Genomic DNA, 21,326 nt, shown 5'->3' with positions numbered 1-21,326 from the left:
GGCCATAACAACTCAGCACTAAATGTTCAACTGAAAAATGGAGGACAGGCAAGATAACTCATAGATGCCTGTGATTTCCAAACAGAACATGAATGTTTATTGAGGCATCGTGTCTCTGATGCTGGAATGGGAAGCAAGCCAATTTATATAAAAAGGTACTCCTGTACTCCTGGCATAGTTTTGCAGTGAGCAGAATATGCTGCATATATGTCTTATGCTTCAGGTTGCAGTGCTCCGTGTGGGAGCTTTATATAATGTCTTTCAATATTTATTTAGTTAAGCTTTACAGTTTACATACACTTTGGTGCAACAGTAATCTAATCAAATGCTTACTGTGCTGCACGTTTCAGTACAGTGGGAAGAGGAATTTCCTTCAATGCAAAGAAGATTGTTTGCTCTTTAATTACTCCAGATCAGAGAAACAGGAATACTGCCTGTTCTTTATGCCCAGGGCCTCGTGTATACAATGAGGTGCAAAAGACATTATCCTTGGCACTAATAGCAATTAAGGTTTCACCACCTGTGCTCAGACACCCAATGACAGACACCTGGTTCAACAGAACAAATTCTAAGTCAACCATCTTACCCCCAAAATAGCAAGCAGCCTAAGAACCCCTTGGAGAGTTCTTCTTGCAAGCAGCTGGCTGCACACCAGAATCTTCCCTTGAGTAGGTGTCATGGTTTAAAACCATGACAGTAGGGCCACCTCTAAAGGTGCACAGAGATTCACCTGGGATGTGGTGATGCTTTGCCAATAGACCCGTGGTGATTTATTGTTTTGAAGTCAAGATTTGATCTTTGATTAATTATGCACTCCCTACCCTCTGTGTAGCAAATAGTCAAAGATATCTAGCCATTTCGAATCTTGTTAAGTCACTGTTATCATTGTTCAAACTGCCATCTATTTATATCAATACACATCTTTCTGCCTTCCTCTTATGGGTGAAGTGTGCAGTGCTTTAGTCTCCATCCATGGCAGCCACCAGAACTCGAGTGGCATGGAACAAGTCCGTGCAGGCACACGTGGGGCTAGGCACAGCAGTGAGAACAATGATGTCTTTACCGTTCACATGTAATTGAAGAAGCCAAAGATCTGTCAGCACGGTAGTTCTCGTTAAACATAAGCATTTGCCAATGGTGAGTGGAACCTGGCATTTCTCAGACAAAAGTATGTGCGCAGACAGTGTGTGCTGCACACACACACACAGCCTGAGGTTTCTGGGAAGTGTCAAGCCATGCAGCTATGCAGCATAGACCCTTAAGACCAATATCTTTGGTTTGCACTGGGCTTATTGAACACTGATGGATCTTCTGTACAGTGCGGGCACAATGTCTCTGGTGTTTCCAGGAAGCACAGAGCTGGTGGTATGAGAAATGGTTGGGATTTTCAGGTGTAACAGAGGTATGATCATCGATTTCCTTTGTGTGCTGCTCTGTAGCTCTCCACTGGATAAGGAAATTCTAGACACCTATCAAAAAATCCTCAGTTTCCACCTGAAAAAAAAAAAAAAAAAGAAAAAACTAAGAAACAAGTAGAAAATAAGGACATGTCTATAAAAAGACAGTTATTAAGTTACCTTGAGCATTTGTCTGGATGTTCGGGATGAAGAAAGGAAAAGTTAGGTACCAATCACTACCATTGTGCGTTATATTTCCTCTTACATTCCCACATGGGTAGGAAGAAGAAGGAGAAACCAAATATCTTGAAGTTGATTTTAGGTCATCAGGACTCGTCAGGGTTAATAGGAGCTGTTATTTCTGACATGCCAGGGAAAACTATTTCAGACCTATCAGCTCTGCCAAAAAGAGCAAAATCAATCAAATGTTTTAGTTCCTGTGTAGGAAGTAAAAATAATTATTCTGTTATTTATGACTGTAAAAAGAAAAAAACAACTTCATTTCAGCCAAAATGTCTGGAGAAAAAAAAAAACAAAAAACAAAAGCATTCAAATTTTATGTGTTTGTGGCTGTAGGAGGATTTGAGTTGGATGGCTTAAATGAGTCCCTGTGTGTGTATGTGTAAATGTCACAACATGCCAAATAAACAAGGGTCTGAGGAGTATGAATATGGCTGCATTTGAACTTTGGAAAAAATCAGATTCGTGGCCTGGTTGTATGCTGGCACAACAAAGTGAGCCAAAGCTCTTATTCAAACACACCCAGGATTGTGAAAAATTCAATCCTGCATCCATTTTCTCCTTCCATGTCTGTTGCTGCCCATAGTAAGCAAGACATGGGCTGTATTGGTTTTTCTGTGTCACAGGTGGACCAGCGTTTTCTGCTTCAATTTGGAAGTGCCTCTTGTGGCAGCTCCATACAGATCTGTCTACATAGCAGAGGTCAAAAGGAAAATTAAAGGAGTTTATTTTCCATTCCAAACAGAGCGCTTCCTGAAGAAAAAAAAAAACAACAAAAAACCAACCTTTTAAAATCTGCATGGTGGTCTGCATTGCTCCAATGGTGCTGCTTTATATTGCTACTAGAGAACACAGAAACTGATTCCCAATCTCATCTTTTCCTTCCCACGCCACTGCAAGCCAAGCCTTCTGCTGAGGCAGCAGCCTCAGACCTCCAGGACATTGAGAGAGAACCTTCACTGCTGAAATTCAGCAGAGAGCTGTAACTTCAATAATCCCTTGAAATGCTGTGCACATCTCAGTGCTCAACAGTGTCCCCTCTGGCTAATGTCACATCTCAGTTTTTCTTGTAGGTTTTTTTCTGTAGGAGCATTGTTTTTGCAGGCAGAACACCTCCAGCTGTCGCTAGTGGTTCTCATCTTCTCCCAGAACAGGCTGGAAAATAATGATTTCCCCTCTAGTTTGCTTAATAGAAAAATCACATTACAGCAATGAAATTCTGCTGAATGGTTCAATAAACACAAATGACAACACAACTCCCTGATATCTCAGTGGAGAGTTCTAAAATAGCATGTAGATCCTCTGGGTATCATCCTTAATCTGTTAGATGGGACTCTGCCATGTAAACATTCAAAAAGAATGAGAGTCGCTCAGTTTTCTCAGTTCTGGAAGATCACTGGGAATTGGTCCAAGATTGGATCTCGCATTAAGGGAAGATTTCTCCATAGAGAAGTTCCACATGAGTGAGTTCCCTGAGGATGGAAGGGCTCCTGGCTGCTGCTTTGGAGCAGCCACAGTGTGCTATAAAAATGACTTTACTGGAGAATGTTATACAAGGCCCATTTTCACAACGATGGCTACCTCCAAGGCTATGCAGTTGAAAGTGTGCATTCACCTTCTTGAAAAACAGAGCTGTCTTGACAATCTGCTCCAGTTCTGTATGCAAGGATCTTTTGGTTATGTTATGGGTGACCATTTACACTGCATTTAATGACTTTATGGGAAGCTGGGAAAACATCCAATCATTCATAGTTGAAATACTGCACTTTGGACTTGGTACCAATACAAGCAACCTCGTACTTTATAAAACTGACTGGGAACTGGTTCCCACCCCTTCTGCTTTTCCAAGAACTACAGCCACCACAATAAAGTAGCAGTAGAATTTATGATCATTTACAGTAAGTGGAAACAAAGCTCTTCTGGTATCCCATCCCTGGTACTAGTTTATTTTGCTTAAAGCATTCAAAGTCTTATGAAACACTTCATGAACCATCTCATGCAAGTGCCTACCAGGCCTTTTAAGCTTCTTGGACCTGCCCAGGAAAATAGAAACAAAAATCTCCTTGCAGTTATACAGCAAGACTCAAATTATTTGCTCAAATCAAACCACTCAGAAAGGTGGGCCTACTGACTCAAGACCTCTAAATGTTCTCTCTGATTTGTTTTTTTCTCTTTTCCATTGGTATGTTTTCTAGAATATTCACTTCATGATAAGGCTTTCTTGCACATCCAAATGAGCTCCTGACAAATGCAGAAGAAACTTTAAAGTAACCTGGACAGAGATGAAAGCAAATGGTATTTTATTTCAGAAAGAACTGAAAGAGGGAGATCTTCTCAGCTTGAGTGATAGATCTGCAATTTGAGTTAAGGCAAACAGAGCTCCCAGCACATGACTCTAGCATCTGGGCTGTTTTGAAAAGGAGGAGATGTTATGTCTGTCAACCTGCCCAGAAATCCTTTAGCTGGCAAAAAGAATCTGAAACTAAGATTGTCAAAAGCCAAAAAGGAATATTTTGCAAAGGCTTCAGGGGTGTTTGGACTGGGGAGAGGAAGAAAATTCCTAGAAAACATATCTGGGAAAACAGACTGGCCACTGACTTGTAACAAGAGCTTAATCTGCTGCGGTACACAATAGTGTAGATTCCCAGACTTGTGGATTTCTGAACTGTGAGCAGTGAAATGGTATAAGCATGGCTTATTGTGTGTAAAATGGGATTGAGCAAGCAGTACTGACAAACCTGAAGTGCATGAGGGCAGCAAACTCAACTGCTGTATCTTCTCTACTTTCTGCGTTGGCATTGCAGTGCAGTAGGTTTTCTCTTAAGGACCTATCACACCAGAAAACTGTTGGGCTGGTTTGGTGCATAGGTGGAGGAAGTGGGAAGAGGCCATGATCACAGACAGCATCCTTTGTCAGGGCATTTATTCCACCTGAGGCTCATAAGCCCTTCTCAGTCTAAGTGAGAATGGCCAGTAAAAGTATGTCTTTGCCCTATTGGAGGAAACAGCAGCAAGCACTGGTAAAGATGGTCCCTCTGAGATGTCCCTCATTTGTGCAAAGCTTCTTACAAAGAGATTCATGCTACTTGCAAAAAGCACCGTCTGCGCTGCCCAGGAGCAAGTAATTGCATTTAAACACATTTGATAGCTGTCTGTAAGGTATGGCATTCATTTTATGAGTACTTGTAAAACAGGAAATTCAAAGACTCCTATGACAGTCTGAGGAACTAGAAATATGGTAGAGATTTCAATAAAGATTTCCTTTAGATGTCTATGGATAATGCAGCTTCTGTGCCACACACATATCTCACAGCTCAGCACTGACTGAAATACACTTTTCTCTCAGTTGGACACTGGTCCAAGCACCTCATCACCAGCTGTACTGACAAGAATAGGATGAGGAGCTTCTTTATGTGTTATCCAGAAATAAGCAAACTGAGGCACTGAGCAGAGAAGAGACCCAGGCCAGAGGGAGACCAAAAATGATGCTATATCTGAAACACAAGTTCTTGGCTTCAATGACATAATTAAGCATTTTCCAAAATGTAAGAGTATGATGTTGGGTGTGGGGAGATTTTGTCCTTAAAATCACACTGAGTCTCCAAGACACAGGCATGAGCTGACCAGGCAGGAGTTTTTTTTTTTCCCCTTCATCTATGTGATTTTCAAGTCTCACGTTTGCTCTGCTAGTTCTGAGATCATTTGTTGCCAAAACTGTTGCCATTAGCTTCAGAGTTAAATAACCTGAAAGTGAAATGGAGTGATGAAATTGACTGATTTTATTTTCCTTGTTTCAGCAAATGACCCAAAACATTCTGATTTGGGCTGACAAAATACAATTGTCTCCCTTCCTGCCCTAATTTCTCAATATGACCACTGGGGGGAAAAATCCATCCTTTGTGTGTTTTTGACTGATCGGCTCACCTGCAAGTGACCTCATCTTTATATGGCTGGTTTGAAAGCAACACATGTTTAATCCAGAAACGCTGTTGGTTCATGGTCCTTCTGTGGTACAGAGAGAGCTTTTGCTGACAAATCTCTCCGCAAAAGCAAGCAACATCATAGAAATTTGCTCTGACTGCTGCATGGAAACACATGAACGTGTAGATTTTTCTTGGCAAAACTAACTCATGGCTCTGAGAACACAGTAAAAACAAAAGTCTTAACAACATATCAGAGGGCAGGAAAACTCAGGGAAAAAAAATCTTACACTTCTTGACATTCTTTTTTTCTTTGCTTTGAAAAGCCTTATTCAAAATGTGTGCTATTAGTTATGCACTGGCACGATATTCTTGCTTCAACCATTAAGGAAAAAAAGCATATTCACCACTTAAAACTGTCGCCAGACTTCGGTGGACTTTTGTGCTGGTTTGTAGAGGAATCAATCCTCATTGGAAGCCAAGGGCACTCACAAAATTTCTGTCTCTTTAAATAACATCTTGTGTTCTAACAGTGCTCTTTGCAGTGAATCCTGCAGGTGACACACCTGGCCAATTTTAGGATAATTTGTATGTAAATACCAAGGTTCATTCCAACATTGACTGATCATATTACAACTCTGTGACTGGAGAAAAAGCACCAGACTAGTTCTGAATCATTCAGATAACAGGTCATTCTAGCTTTTCCATCATATCCAAGGCATCATCACAGGAAAGGCAAGTATCTGAAAGACTCAGGGGAGACCCATGTTTATCTGAAAGACACCTGCAATGTCTCTTGCAAAGAACTTCTCATGGCAGAAGATGATATGCATGGGGAAATGAAAAAGGAAGACAGATTTTTGGGAGTACTGGAGAGAAGAAAGACTCTAATGGAGACTATAGAGCTGCTGCAACTCACTTAGATGAAAACTGCAGTCAAAAAATTCTACAGGCAATTAAATCTGTATGTGTCTAGAACCTGCCAGTCTCCTCTTCATATTTAGTAGTTTTCGTATACCTGCAGTTCTGCTATAGAACAAAACCTCTTCTTTCTTGGCCCTATCAGTCTTGGATTCCCCTCTGCAAAGGGGACAGTGGCCAACAGCAGGCTTGAAATTCTCATGAGAATTCTTTTAAGTGAAGAAGTGATTTATCCTTCAGGTGTTCTCTTTTCAATAAAAAATAAGAGAGCCCAGGTGAGATTAACTGCCTAACTGAAAATACATCCCTCCTAATAAGGAGATCCTGTGCCCATCTATCCCATGGCAGATTTTTAGATTGGGGCATGAAAGAGAATATTTCTATTACTAGTGGAACCCTACATTGAGGGAGCATTCTGAGGGTAGATTTGGATATTTTATAATCCCAGGGTTTGAATTCTGTCATGGAAAGAAAGGGTTCAAAAAGTAGGCAAGTTGTTGTTGTAGTTGTTTTTCAGAATATGAAAGCAATTTAGACCAACAATGATAACTGTTGTTCAAAGAAGCAGCTGTTTGAGCCGCAATGTAAATTGCATAAGTCACTGAATGAGTTCAGAATCATATTATTTACCTCCTTTGAAAGCACAACACACTTTCTCTGAAATGAAAACAGCAGGCCACAGCAGAAGAGGCTTAGAAGAGCCTGAGTATAACATAAGCTTTGTTTTCTTCCTCCTTCTCAGTTTATAACCAATGTAGCCAGTGCTTTCAGCATGTTTAAGTATATAGAGGGCAGGCCAGGTTGTGGGCAGCCCTAAATTCTCATCCATGCATTAAGGAGAAACAGAAAGTGTTGGACCCTAAAGCCTCCAAAGCAAAAAAGCACTTCAGGCTTGGACTTTGGATATCCACCTGCTTCCATTAGCTGCAAAGAATAAAAATAGGTTTGCATAATGTTTTTTGCAGCAAATTCTATCTGTCTAAATATGATAAACACTCACTCTCTATGCACTCTACACCTCAATGATTTAGTGGTGCTGAGAACCTCTCAACAGTGTTTGCACTTAATGACTCTTGTAATTTACGCAGTTCACTGTGTAAGAGTGTGAAACCATCTGCTCTTATTCCTTAGATAGCTATTGTATTGATTGTCATAACAAGGATTCTTTGCCTACCAATGTAACAAAAGAGTGGGAAAGACAAAAGGGAAGGTAAAGTGAGAATGGACATGCTACCTGGGTCATTATAACTTCGCATCTCTCCTGGTAATTCCTGTCTTCTGAAAGCAAATGCAACCAGACTGGCACTTAGTATATTTCTCTCTGTGCCCTCTAGGCTTGATCTCACAATCTCTGGAGCAATCACCTTATTCTCCCAACAGTCTCAGGAAGAGGCTAAGCCCAGGAAGCATGAGAGTAGTCGTGGAGCACCTTTCTGAAAACCCTTCAGATCTTCAGACTTAGGATTTATCTGTACCTCAGATCACTACAGCAGAAGTTTGAAGTCTGAAGGATATTCTTGTATCCTCACAAGTGTGTTGAGGTGCCAGGCCTGGAAATGTCATTAATAGCCTTGTTTAGAGAAAAAGGTTAGTTAACCACAAAACTACTCTGCTGCTAATTTGTTTAACGGCTCCCATGGTCAGAAGTGTGGTCAGACTCACAGCATCCAAGAGCTGTTAATCACCTGTCAGCGGGCTTTTACAGTGTCTTCTGCAATTGCGGCCCTTGCCATTTGAGGTCCTGTCAGCAAGGGAAATGAAAAGAGCAATATTCATAAAGCTCTCAAGAGAGGGAGCAGAGCTGTGGCTGAATCTCATCAGTGGTGTATCTCACCTGGGAGTGGGTTTAATTTGGTAATGGAAACTCCAGTTCTTATGGCAGAAAGCGATGGTATAATTAACCCACTTTGTTGCTTAGCCATGTAGCTGACTTGCTTTAGCCAGTGACTTTCGTCCTTCCTTGTGAAACAGAAGCACTGACACATTTTGACCTGTCTCTTCTTCTCCCATCAGAACCTGTCATCCCACTTCATGGCAGGGATGGAAAAAGCCAAATTTTTGGCTCCTTCCTACATGTTCTGTACTGGGAACCCTTGGCCTGTTGTCTTAATGTGTTATGAAGGTTGAAAGTGGAAAGACATGAAGGTTGGATACAGTTTCTTTTTGTTGGTTTGGTGCCCAATTTGTGATCTCTTCTGTGGGGTCAATCACTTGCCAGAGTTACATTGTTTTGGGGGACTGGAGGCATCCTGCATGATCCTCAACACACATGTGCTGAAAAACATGAAAGCTCAAAGCAAACGCATATCACCAAGTAAAACACAGTGCAATTAAGTGATAGGTTTTGATCACTACTGGTGGGTATTTCACCACACAGGAAATAACCGGTAAGGGTCACTAATGCACTGATTACACTGTTAGCACAGAATCATTTAATCACACTCCACAGTGTGGGATTCAGGCACCAGTTAGCCATGCCTTTCAGTGTTGTATCTTGGTTTAGCCCATATATTTCTACTTATGCAATATTATTTATGCAAAATATAAGGACTGTTGTTAACATGCAAAAGATAATGTATGTAATGGAAATGCTAAGTCACAGCTTGAAACAGTGATTGAGCACCCAGTGGAAAGGCAGGGCCAACCTGGGAGAGGTCAGGTGCATGTAATACACCTGAGTAACAAGAAGGGGTATATCCTAGCTCCACCCCTTTGCAGACCTCATTTAAGGGTTGGCAATGGAAGCAAGGGTATTTCCTTAGGCTTCCTTGGGTGCTTGACTCCTGAAGGTAGGTTGTTGGTTTTTTTTCTTATTTCTATGTCTGCTGCTGTTGTGTTTGAGCAAATCCTTACTTGTTGCAGCCTGGGATCTTGCTGCTCTGCTGCTGTTGTACTTTCCATCATATTATGGTATATAATGTTGATGTGTTGAATTTGGGTCATTTCTGAGGCTGTGGATTGAAGCATATGCCTACAAGCAGTTTTTGTTTCCTTGCTGCCAAAGAATTTGTGTCTATCTCAATGAGTTTGTTGGTGGGAAGGAAGGAAGGTGTCAGTTGAATACAAAACATAACAAAAGAAAATGCCAAATGAACTCTAACAGACTTTCCTCATATCACTTCAAACTGAGGAGTAGCAGTATCAATCTGCTTATATTTGAGAAAACATTGAGAAGATGTTTCTTAACAAGTTAATGAATAAAGATATCAAGGGGATAAGAGCTGATATCTGAAGAGGACATATATATTATTCCTCTCTAATTCAAATTCAGTATTATTATTAATTCCTTCTATTTCATTTGGCAAATGGCTTTTACAAGAAGTTAGCTTTCTAATGTTCTCTTGTCTGTAAGCTCTGGTTGAACACAGCCAAAACTAACTTCTGTGTGCTTAAGACAGAAGAAGAGGAAACTAATCTTCACATCCTACCTCCATCCCTGATGTTACATCCTTTATTTACGAGGCCTTCACATTTATCTGTGTGTGAGAGAAAGGCAATGATACATGAGATTAGAATCTGCCATCTGGAAATACTTATCCACTTTACAATGGTAGTGTCAGATACAGTTTGATTTTTCATCTTCTGGACTGCATTGATGTAGGAACAGTAACCACTTTAGCCACTACTGAATTCTGTGATTCACTGGTGAATCACAGAAACAACAGCCTCTTGGAGGGTTAAGAGGATTTCCTCTCTAGCCTTGTAATACAAAGAAAAGGAGGAAATGGGTTGGGGGTTTGTGGGTAGCAGAGTCCCAAAGTGGGATGGAATGTTTGCTGCTTGGACCAAACACCCTACGTTAAATGATAGAATTAAATTATGATTTTCAAACGCATACTTTAGAAGCAATATGTCTCTGCAAAGGAAAATGAGTTACTTTGTAGCATCAAATTAAAATAATAGTAAGCATGTATTTTGTACATAGGCACTCAGTAGGAAATTCTGTAGTTTCTGATGACAAGCCTTCCTAAGCATTAACACTTCTAATTTTATAATGTAAGTTTCTCTACAGGTTATCTTTAAAATGTAGCCTATGGAAATTTGCTATATTTTTGTTTATGTTGCAGTCAGTTGTAAATTTGAGTTGATCAGACCCTGTCTAAAGCACGTGTGTGCTCCCATGACATTGTTTATCTGTAGTGTTTGGCCAGATGAGATAACATGGTGATGTGTTGAACATGTGGCACGTGTTATCTAGACACCATGAACACTCTTGTTGTAGGGACATGTTGACACAATGCTTTTGAGTAGATGGAGACAGCATGATGGTTCCACTTATGCCAAGGAACAAGATGGGTGTTCTTATGCTAATCTCTCCAATGCCTAATGCTATCGATTTAAGCTACCAAGGTGGAGCTGCTCAGATTCAGTATTACAAATACTAAAAAGCAAGCAAGCCTTGTATAAAGTACAAAAAAAAAAAAAAAAAGCATTTCATCTTGTTATTGTGGACTTATAGTGAAAAAAGATAATAAGTGTGTGTATGCATGAGAGAGTGCATTTAGGCTGAGTGTTTTTTGTCTCATTTTTGTATTGTAAAAAATTAGTTTGGTAAGAATAAAAGCTCAGTATTTAAGACTGACAGTCCTGGGGACATTTGGATTGGGGGGGGGGGGGGGGGGAATCAAATATCATTCTTGTATTCTGTTTTGGTCACTATTACAAATAGAAGCTGTTGCTTCACTGAAGATCATGTGTCAGATTCTGCCATACTTCTACACCTGATGGCATGAGGTCTGTGATGCTTCAGAATTTTAGGTCTGCATCCCTGCTTGCACACTACATGCATTCTAATGACATCCCCCAATATACAAAGGGATCATAAAGGACAAAACTGAGCTGTGAGGTTGCATTTTGGGGATTGCAAGGCTAAATTCCCAATGTAAATATGTTCCTTAAGTGTGTACCTACCCTGTGATATAGAAGACAGTGGGGGGAAAGGAGCTGGTAGTGATCTGAACTGGATGTCTACCAAGTCCTAAATGGAGTCTGGTAGCATGGCAGCCAGATTTTCCCATTTTTGTGGGAAATAGGACAAATGTAAACCCTCTCAGCTGCAAAAGGAGGGCTGGAGTGGGTAGATTTCTGAAGGTAATGCTTCAGAAACCAGCCTGGATCCAGCTGTCTTTCAGCCTCCCTCCCATACAAACAGTTTCAGGGGAGGTGAGGATTGTATGACAAATTCAATTAGAGATGAGCCTGAGGGGGGAAGAGGTTGTCAAAACAGACGATTAAAACGAATGCGGATTGAAGCCAAAGGAAGTAACCAACATTAAGTCATGCCCACAAGCAAGGAAAAATAACGTGTTAGGAGCCCCAAGGTAGAGCGGACTCATTTGTTTTTTCATTGTGTTTCTACAGTTTCTCATTTTCTTTCCCCTCCCGCTCTTCATAATGCTACTGCTTGGCTACGCATTAAACGTTTTGACAGTCACACAATCATCTAACATTTCCATGCCAGTGAAACACTAAAACATAAACAGTTTATTTCTCATGAAATTTGTAAGGAAAACAAACACTTTATAGAGCTCCAGTTCCCTCTCCCTTTTTCCTCCCTTCTGGCCCCCAAACTATTGCCAGTGTAAAAGACAAGAGAGAAAACAGACCCTAAGTAAACAGAAATGTGAGTGTTATTTACTATCCGTGGGTTATATGCCAAGGAGATATCAACCAAACAGACATTAGAAAAATATTTATCCAAGTATTAATATATTCTTTACACGTGACACATTGCACATCATTATTTAGCTGGGCTGATAACGCGGAAGCTTTACTAACAGCATATTTCTTCCTGTGCTTAAAAGTCTTTAAAGCATTTCTAAGTCTGGCAGTAAATCACAGCCTGGTTTGCAGTTATGTTGTGTATGTGCACATATATTCCGCTTCAGACCATCTAATCACGTGGCAGAACATTCATATCTTTTCATCCTTGGTACTGCCATGTTCTTTTTATTATAAAAGGAAAATCAAGGCCTATCACTTCTTAAGTTCCTACCAAAATTCCATGCACCCCTTAATAAGGGGACTGATAAGGTGAGAATAAGATAAGAACAGAAACAAATCTAGAAAGGCTCCTAAACAAAATCAAGTAAGCCTTTAAAATGTCTGAAGTACTCTACTGTTCCAGGACTGAGGAGGTGATGGGCTTATCCTAGTGATTTGTCAGTATATCTGTCCCCAGAACTAAACCCAAGTATTCTCATATTTGGTCTTACTATTTTCCTAATCTTGGAAGATGAAAATCTTGTGACAGTTCACACTGAAGTGAGTGAATTATTCTAATTATGTTTATGGCAATTAGTTTGTAGTTTACCCATTGCAGGGCATTCCAGGCATATATTTGCAAGAAAGAGAAGGGAGAGAAGCCTTCATGTAATTTCCCCATGAGAAACTCTACAAGAGATAAGAATGTTTCAGAAATGATTGATAAGCTACATCCTACTTGTGGTTGTTTTTATTTACATTAACAGATAGCTCCGCTGAATCAAGTATTCTGGGTGAGGAATGTCTCCAAGCGAATGTGGGTGGTGCTCTTCTGGACTGAACGCTACCTGTTGATTCAATAGCAAGAGTGAGGGAGCTTTAAGGAAGTGAGGCTCCATCTCCTAAATCTATAGATTAAATTTATAGACCAGTCTGGACTATTATCCTGAGAGTCATCTCTCGTGTAGCAGAGATTTTGGTCACATTTATGTAAAGCCTGTAATTTCTAGTTGAATTGTAACACTTCTCTTAGGACTGTGAGCAATCTGGACTGAAATATTCCAACTGAGGGAGATTGCACCTTCTTCTCTTGGGAAATTTCTTGTACTTCAATGAAAAATTAATGGCATAGCAAGATAAATTGCAGGTGCCAGTAGCAATACTCCAGCCTGGCTGATTTAGTTTGTTTAGAAAGTCTGCCATGTGTTTTGCTAGTTTACCATGCTTAAGCTGATACCAGTTAATTCTGTTTTCTACATACCTCAGGGATATGCATCTCCAGGCTAACTGGTGGAAAATTGGTTGCTGATGCTCAGGAAATAACCGATTTTCCATCTATTATAATGTGGCCTTACTGAAAGTACGCACCGCCAGTAGACAAGCCACTGGTTACAGTTTTTAGTTAACAAATGAGTTTTGTCAATTGCCCCGGGCACTGCCTAACAAAGTTGTGCTTAACGGCTAGGAAGACCAATTTCTTTGGGGATATTGCTTAAATGGAGCACAGATCTTACGTACACAACAGTTGCTATTCATCAGACTCTGGGGGGAAAAAAAACGTCTGGCAGCAAGTCAGAAATGCAAAGCAGCCTTATAAGTTGGCAGAGTATTTTATAATTACTGCTATTAAAATATACTCTCTCTCACTCACACACACACGTGAGTTTTCCTGAGATATAAAATGCCTATGCTAACTTCAGGGCAATATTTCTATGATGATTTCATTCAATGATTAAGAATTTCGGAAGGAAGATACAAGATATTAATTAAAGCAGAGGATAAATACCTTCTTAATTAGCTGATGAAATACAATTTGCATGGAAGTGAATTCTTTTTAATAACTGCTGAATGTGCCTGGGGCAATGTTTCAGCATGTCCCCAGCTCTTCCCTTCTATCATCCTTGGGGAATTCTAAATAAATAATTAGAGACATTCTAATCTTGCTTGCTGCTTTCCTGATTTCAGTTAATTTTGGTGCATTTTTTTCTGCCTTAAAAAGTCAGAAGGGGAAATCAGGCCATTTGATTTTGCTTCTTATTTTTCCTCTTCCTCTTACACAGTAGTAATGAAAAGAACCGCCCAGCCCTGTGAAAGGATGATACTTTTTTAGGTCTGAGCACAGGAGAGAGCAGGGAGAGATGTCACTCAATGGGTGCTCTTTTCTACCCTGATGCTGTTGTCATATAAATCCTCATTTGGGCTGTTTCGCAGCTTTCTTCATTTTCTGATGTCATTGAATCATCTCTACTTAGACACATTCCAGGCAAGAAACTTTGAAAAAGGGTATTCTTGCAACTACTGAACTGCAAGATGAAAGGTGACCTTATTTATTTGTTTTTACTATATTTTGGTTTTGGTTTGTAGCATCCTTGCCTCATTTAACAGCCTATAAGGTGTGCTAGTTTAATAACCAGGTGCTGAACCTTTCATGTCTATTATCAACACGTGGTCCCAGGTCATCTTTTTTTCAGCACGCTACTCAAACTTTGCTCTGAGGTTGGAATTACCCACTTCCTTATGGCCTCTTCTATATCATTTATCACAAAGTAATCCTAGTGCTTAATAAATGATGTTGATAATGCGTTTATTTTCACAGCTTACTGATGAGCAGTTGGTTTGACTGGTGTCACTGCTGTTTTATGTTCCTCTTAAGTCTAAGGAATACAAGTGACTTGTGATTTGAGTTTTCAGCTGATAGTGCATTCTGGCATATTGCCTATTATTCAGGTTATGTTCACTACAGATAATTGTGAAAGCTTAGGACTTTCATAAAGCTCAGCTTTGCAAAGCCAGTACTCCTCTAAATAACTTCTTATGAGAAACTGACTGAAAGAGCAAGATCACAATGTGGTAGTATGTTCTGCCTTTGCCAGAACTTCAGGCTGGGTTTTGACTGCACTTTTCTCTCTGCTTTTTGACGCTGGCAACTCCATAAATTGGGATAATCAAATTAGCTATTTGTTTTACTAAGCTATAACTAGAAGAGGAGAGATTGAGGAAGGGAGAAGATGGCACTGGCCCCAGTCTGGCACTGCATTTTGACCCTTTGGGATAGACAGGTGCTTTTAGACAAGCCATTGACCCACAATGAGCAGGAAATTCTCTGTCCAGACAAAGATGAAAATAGTTACCTACCTTGGCATTTGAACTCAAATCCAGAGGAACATGATTTTGGGAAGGGGACCCTTAAACTGTGTTTCTAATGACTGTCATTTATGGCAGGACATCTGATGTGACATGGGTGACAACATTGTGCTTGTCAGGAAACATCCAATACAACACATAACTTTTAAATTGTATTTTTATGGAGTGGTTTGTTTTTAAAGAGTGAGTGAAGCGAATAGGGAGAAAGCAAGGAGTCCTCTTCAGAACCAGAGAGTTCAACAAATGATTTCTGTGAAGAAAAATGCTATTCTTTTTATGCCAGCACCTTTTAGATTTAGGACTTAAAAGAGTTCATGGTTCTTTGTTAACCACTTGGATTGTTGCCCAACAGTTGTTTTCATTTATTCTTGACATTTTCAACTGCTCCAATTGAAGTGAGATAAAGTAGCAAAAAGAAAAATAAACGGGCTTGCTTTCTCCCCATTCTCCCCCCAGCCATGTGGGTCACTGCTCTTATTTTATGGAGATCTGATCAGGTCCCATACAAGCTGGATGGGGTGGCAGGAAGGACAGGCAGCCTGTGGTTACAGAGAGGGGTTCATGGTGTTCGGGTGCATCTCCTAGCTCTCCTACAGCCTTCCTGTGCTATCTTTGCAAAGTCACTTCACCTCTCTGTGCCTTTGTTCCTAATCTGTGAAAGAAGATACCTCTTCTTTTTTCTCATCTTGTACCAGCTTTGTGTCTATAGACAGGAAGATTTTTTTCAGGCCAGGGTAATTTCTACCTGCTTCTTCCTCTGCCTAAGACAATAGGGATTTGGTCTGTGGGAACATTCAATTAGCAGGAAAAAAAAATAAAAAATAGCAAGAGTACTTGTCCAGATCTGCATGTCCTCTGGGTTTGTCTTAGCTTCCTCATGGCCAGAGCTGTTGGAACAGCTTTAATCACTGAATAAATGCACTTGACAGCATTGAACGAAGCCCAAACCCAAACTGAAAACTGATTCAAATTGTTATTTCTTTACAACTCCAGAACTGAACCTACGCTCTTACTTTGAAACCTCTGTGGGGCTCAAAAGAAAACCAAACAGAGCAAAGTTTTCTCTGTAGCTGTACCAGAACTCAATAATAATAATAATAAAAGACTCTTCTGAGTCAATAACAGATTTACCTCCTTGCTGATTTCAGCTCCCTATATTTGTCATCTTATCCATCCTTAAGGTACTAGGAAATCACCTAGTGCAAAAATTCATATTCCTGGGAGCTTTGAATACTTTATCATAAATGGCTATGCTGAAGAAACTTGTTAAGAAATTTCCCTGTTGCTTGTAGTCTGCCTTCCATGTAGAAACTTTTGGACATCTAATTAGGGAGAAAACACAATTAATAAACAGCAGAGATACCCTGCCAGGGCAAGAAATTCCCTGAAACCTCCAAAAGATACTAAAAAATAAAAGTCACAGAGATGACCTGACAATCAGAAATTCTACTTGGATCTGATTTTCCTGCTGCGTCCTGGCTGCTGTTATGCCTAATTTACTGTGCCTGGATATGAGTACCTCACAACTTTGGTTAAAAATAGGTAAAGAGAAATTTAGGATGTTGTGTTCCAGACAATGTGGTGAGTATTGACAGCAAAACCCAGACATGGAGCCAAAAGACTCCTGGGAAAGAGCCATCCTGATGTCTCACCGTATCTTGGAAGATAGAAGTTTACCTCTTGCTCTTGGTTGCTATGAGAAGCTGTCCCCTGCTAATGGAGCTGCACAAGATAGCAGGTCAGTCCTGCTGGGCAGCCAAAGGCAGCTTGTTTACAGCTGGCCGAGAAGGTTGGTGTGTCTTAATCATGCCAGCTGGAACCAGCTGGAAATTTTTTCTCAGCTCACTTTTTGACTGTCTTATGATTCAGCATGAAGTATAGATTGTGCCTTGTGTTCTGGTTTTCTTAGGTTGACTTTGAAAGGAAGAGTCTTGTGAGTATCCAAATGTTTTCCTTTGAGTTTCATGAGGTGTTGGTGTTACTTACCAGTCAGTCCTGCGTTTCTCTATTGACTTTGATCTCTGCAACTGCAGATAGCCACCATCAGAAGCCAAAATCATTGTAGATTATCTCACATACAAGACAGGCATGCACATGATTCTGCTCTTCTTGGGAACCTCCTGCCTGTTGCTGTTTTCATAATCATAAAACTGTAGCTGTTCTGAATGAACCTCAGTCCCAGTTCCACGTCAGCCTTTTGCAGCCACCAGAACAACATCTGGATGATATAATAAGGCAGCCAGTGGGTCAGGAACAGTGAAGTATGTTCATGCAGGTTATCTTCTGTGTAACATCTGAGGTTTATCCTCCTAGATGAGGCGATAAAGCACATTGTCCTCCACATAAGAGGTAAAGAGAAGGAGTGCCTGTCTATAGGAGACACTTACAGGACTGCCCTTTGTGAACAATATGATACTGTTATTTGTGCTATCTCAGAGAAAGCCAGAGTGTATCAGACTGTGGTATGATAACCTTTGCTTCCATTGTCTTTCTCTGGGTAAAGAAAGAGAAGGCTGTAACCAAAGGTGAATTCTTTCTCAGATATTGTTCATAGTTCAGATAGAAGAATAACCAGGCTATATCATTTGAGACACTCTGTTGGGAAAACAGGAATTTTTCTGGAGGCAAGAACAACTATCCAATTCCTAATGAAGACCCATTCAATCCTAAAAGCCATCGAGCTCATCTCCGAGCATGCAGCCAAATGACAGAGATAAAGCCCATGGTGCCAGAGCAGATATCTTCTGTCTTCCTGGCTCCCATCTTTGTTTGTTTGTTGCTGTGGCCCAAAAGCTGCTCCCACCTCACTAAGTGACTGGTGAGTCAATGCTATCCACTGACTTGGAAAGATAAAGGCAGCATCCAGAACACTGTGTGATCAAACAGGCCCAGACACCTGATAAAAACCCCTTCTTCCTTCCTCGCAGAGGGTCTGTAGGCAGTCTTGCATTTGTTTATGTGTCCGTGTTTGGAGCCGTCTCCTGTGACACCTATGCAGGGGGCAGCCAATTAGGGCTAAGTCCTTCACAATAATTCTCTGGTCCTCCCCCTCTTAGGATGGTGAAGATGGGGTCAGTGACTTGTGAAAATAAGCCAAACTGGATCAGGTGATCATGTAGGATTAGGAGTAGTTCCCCACTGGGTGTCAAATCCCGGCACACCCACTGCTAGTCCATTATACTTTAATGAGAGAAGGATGATAAGACACTTCAAAGGGAGAAACAAGACAGCAGAGAGCTTCCTGGATTCCTCTTTAAGGGGAAGAATCAAGCTTAATTGAATTCACTCCTTATCTGCTTCCATCATTTTTATTTCACAAAAAGTGGGAGGTTAAAATGGACAGGAAGAATAGCACAGAGTCTTAAAGAGAGAACAGTTATTCCCTGTTGCTGCATGTCCTTTTTGTGTGGTTTTTTTTTTTTCCTTCACCTTTAGAGGATGAAATGACACCAACCTGCCAAAACGTGTACGTATCTGGAATCCTGTCTCTACCCTCTGTTCTCAGAGCCCTGTCCTTTGCAGTCTGCCAAAGCCAGGGCTCTGGCTTTTGCCCTTTTGTTCCTATACATGTAAGTACAGTCTTTTGGACCTGCCGCTACTTAGGGCAGCTGTAGTTTGGCACTCATGTCATTGCACAGGGAAACAATTGCCATTATTCTCTTACATTGCACTTCAAGTGGTTTTAGGGGGTCCTCGTTTGAGAGGGAAGAGCATTGGCTCAATCTAATAACAAGAGTAATAGCAAAGGATGGAATTACAAGGATTTCTGTTTCGCAAGTGTTTTTCTCAAAGCCACTATGCTGTTGCATTCCTCTTCACTGGGGAAAGAAACATGTATCTTTCCCAGGTTGACAATATTTGCAAAGTAGCATGACAAAGCCAGTGAAAATGGAGCAGGAGTTCCACAAACACGTTGAGAGATAAATGCTGGCTGCTCCCTGTAACCTTTTCTCATGGCCTGTTCACGCTTGCTCACAGAACAAACTTGTCTCCAACAGGTTTTCACCTCAGGCCAAGTGCCTTATGAACCCCAAAGGGCTGTTTTCTCCTAAGTAACGGCACAGCAAGGACTATTGCTGTGCCCTACCCTTCAATCTCCATCTCTGCAGTCCTTGATACACCACGGGACTAAATGACCTGGGCAAGAAAAGGAACAAAGAGCAAAGCAGGCTCTATATATGGTCACTGCTACAGGTAGGTACTAAGATCATCACTGTACCAGCTAGGTGTGGGGTTTTGTTTGTTTATTTGTTTTATCACAAGAAAAAAACTTTCTCTATTTCCTGTCCCACTGGGGAAATTTCTTTAAAGACTCATTGCTGGAGAAGACATCACAAGAGAAACTACTTGGCATTGAAACTGACCCTGATTTAATAACCAGAGCCAGATTCACCACCATCTACTATACCTTAGAGATAACTGCTGCTGCGCTGTCACAGGCAGAGATAGTGAGATCATGCTGCTCTTCCTGATGAACTCTCTTTGGCAGAGGTGTGGATTGAGAAAAGTGTTAGAAGTTATTTTGAAGTATTAGTAACTTTTGTATCTCCCTCCATCATACACAGAAATGACTTATTTTCTCCTACTTAGAAGAAATGCAGAAGTTATGGCCCATAGCTCTTGGCAAAAATGGGAATGCCAGCAGTACTCTGATGCGAAGAAGGGAAATATCATCATAAAAAGTTAGTTCAAATGTTCCTCACAGAGCAGCCTAACTGGAAATGAATATGTGAGCATTCCCTTGTAGCTGAGGAGATCTGACACTATTTTTCCATAATTCTCTAGACTTAAATCCAGCTTTAAGACTGGGAAAAATGGTATACAACAGAGTGCAAATATGGATCCCTCTCCTTAAGACATCTGCTGTTCAGTGCATCATAGCTGTTGGATGGAAAGGATCCACAGTGGAATGGAAGGAACACAGGTAAAGGAAAATGAAAGGGGGCAGAGTGTTCAAAAATTGATTCCCTTTTACACTGCTGATGCAATCCAAGAAAACCAGCAATTTCCTTTCAGTCTCCATTTTATGAGAGATCCTATTCAAGCTCTGATAGTAAAAGGAACACAGGTGGGTAATTAAGGAGGTGTGAAACATGAACAAATAGCCAGCTTTTCACAATGTGTTCTGGAAGGCTATCTGCATGGAAGTGATGAGTGATTGAGTGATCTCACAGGCTGACCTGGGGACTAATTTTCTTCCAAAACTGAGCAAAGCTCAAAAGGTTTCTGTAAAAAATTTTGCTCTGAAAATTACTGACAGCCTTGCCATTTCAAGAACCGTTTAGTGATAAGAGTGATACATCACTTCTAATCAGGCTTTTCATAGAGCACAGCAGAACGCAGAGAAGATGGTATTGGGTCAAACCCAAGATCCATCTACTGCAAGACTCATCTGGAAGCAGACAACAGTAGATGTTTAGTGAAGAGTATAATAAGGTGCATACAGAATAATCCTTTGCCTTTCACTGACTTCTAATTCTTGGTTTACAGACTTGCTAGATAAGATTTAGTAGGAACACACCATCTACACACCATCTTAAAGGCCATTTCTTTGAAAACTTGCAAGTGGAACTTTGATCTGCTGCAGATACTTTTTTCTGTCACAGTTCCCTGGGAGAAAACAAGTAGTGCTTGCCTCTAGAAGGAGATGGTAGAAGTGTTAGTTTGGTTTGGATTGTGAGGTTACTTTCAAGCAATGAGGATTTTAATTTTCCAGCAATTCCACTTTCATAAACTTCAGAGTCGTAAGGAGAAAATTCTGAATGCTTCACTCCAAAAATACAGATCAAAAGAATAATAGTCCCTTCAGTGTAAAACCTGAGAAAACCACAAGGTTTGCAGAGTCTGAAATTCTGCCTTAATTGAGGACATTCTTCGTATAGGACCAAACCATGCAGTTAACATTTTGATTTCCCTTACTGCCTAAATACAATTATTTTAACACTGTAATATGTGAAAATCTACATGGACAGAGAAAATTCTGTGAATATGTTTAATATAT

General features: G+C 40.6%; 1 long non-coding RNA gene across 1 annotated transcript; it reads left to right on the top strand.

Annotated features, from left to right (window-relative positions):
- The first annotated feature begins 9,216 nt into the window (after nt 1–9,216).
- On the top strand, nt 9,217–20,032 carry LOC107317582. Its single transcript, XR_001556937.2, has 3 exons — nt 9,217–9,267; nt 19,324–19,519; nt 19,637–20,032. It is a non-coding gene; the product is annotated as an uncharacterized LOC107317582 (long non-coding RNA).
- Nucleotides 20,033–21,326: the final 1,294 nt, after the last annotated feature.

Source organism: Coturnix japonica, chromosome 8 (assembly GCF_001577835.2).
Source record: "Coturnix japonica isolate 7356 chromosome 8, Coturnix japonica 2.1, whole genome shotgun sequence".
In the NCBI taxonomy this organism is placed as follows: Eukaryota; Metazoa; Chordata; class Aves; order Galliformes; family Phasianidae; genus Coturnix; species Coturnix japonica.
The sequence above is the reverse complement of the archived record's forward strand: the minus strand, read 5'-3'. Positions and strand labels throughout refer to the sequence as shown.